We start from the raw sequence: 8,015 nt of genomic DNA, 5'->3' as shown, positions 1-8,015 counted from the left end.
CAAATGTTACTCACCGATGCAGTAGATTTATCTAAAAATGATCTTGAGCTACTTCTGTTCACACTACACCTGTTTGAATCACACTACTAAAAACTTTAGGTTGAAATGAGCATCACAGCTAAACATGTGGGTAGTTCCCCCTTAAAAATGTGCTAAAATCCCCCCGATATTCTCCTGTTGGTACTCACTCTTCTTTTGAGATTCATATGCTCCCAGTTGTGTGCCAGTCACAGATGCATGATTGGCACCTGACTGATATGCAGACATATGATAATTAGAATCTGGAACTAGCAGTGATTCCTTATCTCCAGAATCTGGGATGCGTTCCTCCAGGATAACAATGCTAACCCCCACAGAACCTGGATCATTACATATATCATCAGATATTAGCTCCAGAACTTTGGAGTTGAGAGGATGAAATGGCCTACTGTGAGTCCAGACTTCAACCCAAGTAAACCCTTGTGGGATCAGCTTTGACATGCTGTACATGATAGAGTGATCAACAACTCCTGGTTGAGAAATGGGATGTCATCCCACGGCAAAATGTGACCAGCATAAGAAGGTGCCAGACTATTGTAGCTGTATATGGATCTTCCATAAAGTGTAGAGATGGCCAATGTGTTGTTTTTTTTTCCCCCTATGGGAAAGTGCATTTATCAAATCCACCAAGCAACTCAAAAAAAAATTAGGCACTATCCACATGTTTAGCTATCTTGTTCATCCTACAGGAGCACTAAATGTGACTAATGAGGCTTTCCAGCAATGTGCAATACAACACTAGTTGGTATTATCAAAGAGAAGAAATAATCAAGCAAACTCGCGTTTCCTTTTTTTTTTTTTTTTTTTTTTTTTTTTTGCTACTTTATCATCAACTTTTCAGCACAATTTTATGTTGTATTGTAACGGTGGTTTTTAACATTTATATCAAATTAACCATTAATTTTACATGAGTAATCTCAACTTATGAACCATCTCTAAAAAGCTAATCGTTTTCCACTGGTAATTTTTATTTTTTTCCATTAACAATCATTTTTTATCTCAGTTTCTAAAATAAAGCACCTTTTTTATATAAAACACACCATAGTTACATTATATGTCAAGCACATATACTTTTCCTTTAAGTTCTACAATATTATTACAGTAAGATGTGACTGACATTACAACTTTAACAACTGAGGGGTGTTAAGAATCCAACACACACAGGAGGTGACTCAAGCCTCAGGACAAACAGCTGTCATTAAACCCATTATAAATATTATTGCTCTGCAGGTTTACTGCTCTCTTGCCATAAAGCCCAGAGGAGTGGGAGATCGTGTTCGAAGACCTTCCCTCCCACAACTGTAAACCACTGCAGGTCTACTCAATCTGAAAGTTTGCCCTTGGCAAGGATTAAGGTGGATACTGATAAAAAAAAGAAAGAGTCCAATCACAGTAGCAGTGTCTAGTATCTAATTACTCCAACTCTGACCTCTCCAGCACCTTTGTTTCAGCACCTTTAAACCACTCTAGATTTCACTTCTTCCATTAACTGAGAAAGCAGGTGCAATTTCACTTTATTACGTTTGCCTCCTGCCCAAATATCAGTGTCTGTTCCTGAGTTTCCCTAGTAAACACTTTAAGGTACCAGTTATTTAAAGATGTTTGCCTCTACATCTCTTTAAATAGTAATTGTAGAGTTAAAGATAAGAAGGTTGAAGGCTGCACCAGTAGAACAGCTGTTTAACATGTCGTGTACACTGGTTAAGAACAGCACATCTTTAGTTTTTTCTTCTTTTTCAACTTTTTCTTTTTTTTTTTTCTTTTTAGAACATGTTTGAACTGAAAGTCTTATCACCGTGATATATATATATATATATATGTGTGTGTGTGTGTGTGTGTGTGTGTGTGTGTGTGTGTGTGTGTGTGTGTGTGTGTGTATGTATACAGTTTCTCACATAAGTGAGTGCACCCCTCACATTTTTGCAAAGTTATCAAAGTTTAGTTTCCATAGTTTGATATTCTGTATAACAAAGTTTAATTTACATAGTGTTATCTCATGAAAAGATTCTAAAATATTAGCAAAAATGTGAGGGGTGCACTCACTTATGTGACATACTGTATATAAATTTGCATCCATATGTTATGCGAATGCAGCTGTGCGACTCTCTGGATTTGACTACATCATCATGTTTAAAAAAAAAACACCTCACCCCTCACCTGGTTGAGGTAACATCTCCAGGGGAGGAGAGAGTCAGTTAGGAAAAGGAGACCAGGCAGCAGAGACAGACAGACAGGCTTTTTTTTTAAGCTGCAAAAGTTCAAAGATGGGTGGAGTACATGATTTTGTATGGGATAGCCTGGGCCACAATGCCTGGGCCAGTATTTAGTCCCAGACTGTCCCTGCCTACAAAATGAAGATTTTACACAAAATGCCACACCGTTTTCTTAAATAAAAATATATATATTACAAAAAATTATTTCCTGTAATATTTAAATGATCCTACCATACTTTTATCGTGAATACAGCATAAAAATATACACAGAAGAATATTAACTGCTTAACAGAACATGGTTACTGGATTCCAATGAAGTGGATCTCCTCTCCAGTGATATAAACCCCTCATATTCAGATAAAATCATTAGCTTCTAAAATAGGAGTTATCAGACAACTTTCTGAGCCCATTTTATTCTTTATTATATTTGGCTTGACATTAAAAAAAATTAAAATGAGTATGCCTCTTATTAAGGAAATGGTATCACAGAACTATCCACAGTGTAGAATGCCATGCCACTTATGCAGAGTTTCAGCACCACAGAGAGCACCATTTTCACAAAGGTTAGCCGGGGTTGAAACTGGAAAGACCGGCACCAGCTGTTCTCAATCAAATTAATGACTCCCATGAGAGGTTTTGTTCCTGTTTCACTTTAAATAAGATCTGTCCATTAATTTTCAATGAAAAGCTCAGAATGTGAAAGTTCTCCATCTGGTTTAAGTGGAACACTTAACTGTACATTTTCTGATGTAGTGGCCTCTTGGACTAGTGACAGTTCTCTGTTGGGCCTACATCCACGAATACAAATTGCCAGTCAGCCTTCTTACAACTTGGTGGGATTTTACCTTTATCTCTTGTTCCTAATGATTTTTTTTTTTTTTTTTAGAAAAATAAGTCTTAAAAAAGGATATAATCAAAAAGTTTAGATTCCACAATAAGAATTGTTTGTGTTTCTAAAGGAGACACAACTTATTGTGAAGGCAGTGTTTCATACAGCAGAAACCCTTGAATTTGATGAGGGGCTATGACCTTCATGGATGAGGGTATGCAAGGAGTAGGTAGGTAATCGGTACGGAAACAGTAATACACTGAATGACTTTAGTAAGGCAAATCTACTTGTATTAGGCTTGTTGATATGAAAGGATAGTTTAGACAGCAAAATGTAGACAGTCCAAAGCAGACTTGTTCACCATCACTGGTTACCATGGTAACTCTGCCAGGACTTATTTAAACAACATTGATAGAATGGATCAGCCAGACGAACTAAGCTTAATCCTGCTTCATGGAATACCATGGAAAGAAAGGAGAGAAGCAGTGAAATGATCCTTTTTATGTTTTTTACATTATTTAATTTATTTTATTTTATTACATTTCACAAACATCTAGTAGGAAAAGAAATCACAACATGCATTTTAATGAGTCTTTGATAACATTTAGGATAATCTAGTCCAGATCTGACCAGTTTTACAGCTTTTGCCTCCTAACTATTAAACTGAAAGCCAAATTCAGGTGCTCCACAGTGTTTGCATTAACAGATCCAAACAAAAGCTAAAGCACAAATAGGAATGAAATAACATCAAGTCAGCCAACAATTTTCATAATACCAGGTATGTGCACAGTGGTTGCTGCTTTAACCTGAACAAAAGGGCAGTTTGCAACATACCACTATCCACATTATCTACTTTTCTCTACTTGGTACTCTACTGTCACACCCTTGTATGATGAAAGTTTCACAGTTAGTTATCAACACTTCATGTACCTGTCTGATGAGTCTCCTGATGATTATCATGCTCTCCATCACTGAAAACTTTGGATCTGTGCAGTAGCACCTCATTATAAATGACTGAAGCCAGAATAAAGAATACCAATTTCTCATTATAAAGTATCTTCATTTAAAAATTCCTTGTACCACACAAGCTATAAATGTTTTCAGTTTCAATTCTGAATCTCACTGTCATCAACTTCTGCACTCAATGGACAGAATCTGCTTTAACTATTTACCATGTTAAACATAAAATTAGACAGCAGAACACAATGCACTTTGCAACAAATGACAAATGTTATAAAGAGCCGCCACCTTACCACGGTGGAGGAGTTTCCACATCCTGAAGCTCCTAGGAGCTATGTTGTTGGGGGCTTTATGCCCCTGGTAGGGTCACCCATGGCAAACAGGCCTCTAGAGGAGGGACCAGATAAAGCATGGCTCAATAGTCCCCTATGATAAATAAAAATAATGGTCAGAAAGAGTTTCAACTCCCATCTCTGGGAGAGCTTCAGCCATCTCCCGGGTGATGCAGGGGACATTGAGTCTGAGTGGACTGTGTTCCGTGCCTCTATTGTTGAGACGGCCAACTGGAACTGTGGCCGTAAGGTCGTCTGTGCCTATCGCAGGCGGAAATCCCCAAACTCGTTGGTGGACACCAGCTGTGAGGGATGCTGTCAAACTGAAGGAGTTCTACAGCTCAGGAGGGGGAAGCAGTGCTCTATTAACACTGTGTACAGTGAGGATGGGGGGCTGCTGACCTGGACTTGGAACGTTGTGGGTCGGTGGAGGGAATACCTCAAAGACCTCAATCCCACCAACATGTTATCACCAGGTGAGGAAGCAGAGTCGGGGGACCCTGTCAGGGGCTCTCTTCTCTCTAGGGCTGAGGTCACTAAAGTGGGTAAAAAGCTCCTTTGTGGCAGGGCCCCAGGGGTGAGTGAGGTCCATCCAGAGTTCCTTTAGGTTCTGGATGCTGTAGTGATGTCTTGGTTGACATGCCTCTGCAGCATGACGTGGACATTGGGGACAGTTTCCTTGGACTGGCAGACTGAGGTGGTGGTACCCTCTTCAAAAAGGGGACCGGAGGGTATGCTCCAACTACACTGGGATCACACTCCTTAGCCTTCTGGTAAGGTCTATTAAGGGGTCCTGGAGAGGAGGGTCCATTGGATAGTCAAGTCTTGGACTGTGTAGGAGCAGTTGGGTTTGGAGTATGGAGTGCTGGACCCCTTATACAAGCTGTCCGACCCCTGTATGACCGGTGCCAGAACTTGTTCCACATTACCGCCAGTAAATCAGATTTGTTTCCAGTAATGGTTGTACTCTGCCAAGGCTGCCCTTTGTCACTGATTCTGTTCATACACCTGGTTCAATAACCTGATAATGACTTTGCAAAAGTACTATTACATACAGATCACTAGACCATGAGGCTTTAGTCTTTGTCTTCTTGTTAGTTCTGTCAATGCGGATCCCAGAATCTCTTTAATATGTTTTTTTAGAAAACTACAGCAAAAATAATCAATATGTGCAGTAGGTATTTGGAAACAGACTTTCTGCTGTGCCAAGATTGCTATGCAAATAAATAAATTAAAAAATAGAAAGAACTCGATGTTAACAGAGCATAATATTCAAATTAACACAAACACACCACAGAGTATAATAACAAATAATAAATTAATTAAATCACAACACATGACCTAGTCAATACTGAGTGCAACCAAATAACTTTAAGAAGTTTGGGAAAGAAGTTTCCATTTCCTATCATATGTTTTCTTTCTTATTCCTTTATTTTTCCAGTTAATTATCTGTTTGTTTTGCAGGATGTCAGGGTTGTTCCAGATGGGTGTAAGCTTACCGTGAATAAGTAAAGACTTGGTTATCATAAGAAACTCCCACTAAGGCATTAAAGAGGAACTGATGTTAATGCTTTTAAAACACATATATGGAATGATGGCTGAGCTGATGAATAGCAGGTAAGACATAACTAGATCCTCACACAATGCTTGCACTTCTAACCATGGTTCATCTAGACCGCTAGGTTTAACCCATTTGCAAATATATTGTAGCTTGTTAGCTAAGAAATACTGATTAAAGTTGGGTAGGTCAAACTGATTTGTGATGGAAATTTGGATACGGTTCAGTGACTTAAACCAACTGGAGGATGGTATCCCTGAAAACAGGCCAACATTAGGCAGAGCCCTCATTTTAATTGTGGCAACCCTCCTCATGAGTGATATGGGTAAGCACCTATGGGTTCAGAACTCTCTCTATGATATATCATAGCTTTCCTTTGTGCCAACCAGCGTTCTAGACTACAGTACATTTTCACATCAAGTTAGAGGCATGGGTCCCCTGTATTTCGTATCAGTTGCTGATTCTCATATACGTTAGATGCATCCTTAAATCTCAGCCCACTAATGCAATTAAAGTCAATCACACCACAAACTGCATCCAAATAAAGTGTATTTCATTCATAAAGGTTCAATTTTATCTACACACTAAGGTGAATTGGTTCGAGTAAAGTAGCGTTGGCTCTGCATTAACTGTGTCAGGGGAGGGTTAATGTGTTGATTTTTGAGTCGAGTACCATTTAAACATAAATGAGCAATAAAAAGTTCAAACCGTTGGGTGCTGAGTTTAGGAAAAAGAAAGAGGAGAAACAGGCATAAGATAGGGCTATGGCACCTCACTTGTATTAAATGTAGCTCATTTTTGGTCTTTCTTGGAGTTTCTGGACGCACCTGTTGGAAAAGAAATATTCTTGCTAAGGGCCATTTTTAAACAATCACAACAAAAAAAGGAAAAAAAAAACTATATATACATAATTTGCTTGTATTAATTAATATCAATATCTGGGAAGGTTTAAATATTAGTTTTGATGTTTTTACTTAGTTTTTTCCTTTTTTACTTTGTGTAAATATAAAATGGGAAACAAAAAATGAAAAACCTCTTATTTACTGTTTCCTCATTGACCTTCATTCCTGTATTTAAAAAGAGTATTAACAAACTTAAAATTTAATGCCAGCAATACTTAAAAAAAAACATTCAGAAAGACTCAAAGGACTAAATCTTTTTTTTAATTATATATTGCTGTTCCTGACACATCAAATTTATTGTCATAATATTTTTATTGAGTAGTTTCTTTATTAATATATCTATGAATGTTTTTGGGAGTTTTGATCCTGTTCAGATAATGTGCATGATGCGCTGCTTTGGGATTCTGTTTGAAAACTTCAGTTTTTCATCAGCGTTGCTGCAAGAGTTTTAAAAAAGTGCTTGGATGAACAGTTTTGGTGAAAACTTTGCTCATTCTGCAGAGATCTATGAAACATCATCCATTTACTGTCACACAACCTGAAATGGAACAGACTTGTACAGACATCAGTAATTGACAGGAAGCAAGAATGACATGTCTATCATGTGGAAACTTCTAAGCATCTGAAGCAGTATTCATAAATCAATAATCTGTATTCACAAATTCTCTTTTGCACTCTGTCACTGTGCAATCCATCCTGTCACACAAAAGCTTTTTTTGATCTAAAGACTTACCAATTGCTTTTTGAACTGTGGAACATAAACAATATAATGAATTTTAAAATGTATTTCTGAGCTTATCCAGGTGGTCAGTGTGAATTCTGAGGAAATCTACTTATTTGTATCAGTCCTTAAACAATTTTAGAGATTTATAGGACTATTGATCTATTCAGAAATAGAATATCTTGTGACATGACTTGGCTGCTGCACAGAGGATATTGAAACACCTCCATATTCACAATCACCAAAGAAGCAGAAAGAAATCAGTGAGTCATGCAGTACTTCATGTGCACTACTGGCAGCCACAAGTAGCATAAAATGGCTGTAAGACCACCTGTCATCTTCTAAGCTGTCCCATCACTTCAAACACGACACATGTTGGTTCACTTTTAGCTGTCCAACTGCAAGTTTAAAACAAAAAAAAAAACCTGTGCAAAAAGTGCATCATCAAAAGCAACATGTTG

This window comes from Melanotaenia boesemani, chromosome 21 (genome assembly GCF_017639745.1).
Source record: "Melanotaenia boesemani isolate fMelBoe1 chromosome 21, fMelBoe1.pri, whole genome shotgun sequence".
Classification (NCBI taxonomy): domain Eukaryota; kingdom Metazoa; phylum Chordata; class Actinopteri; order Atheriniformes; family Melanotaeniidae; genus Melanotaenia; species Melanotaenia boesemani.
This window is presented reverse-complemented; position numbering follows the sequence as displayed.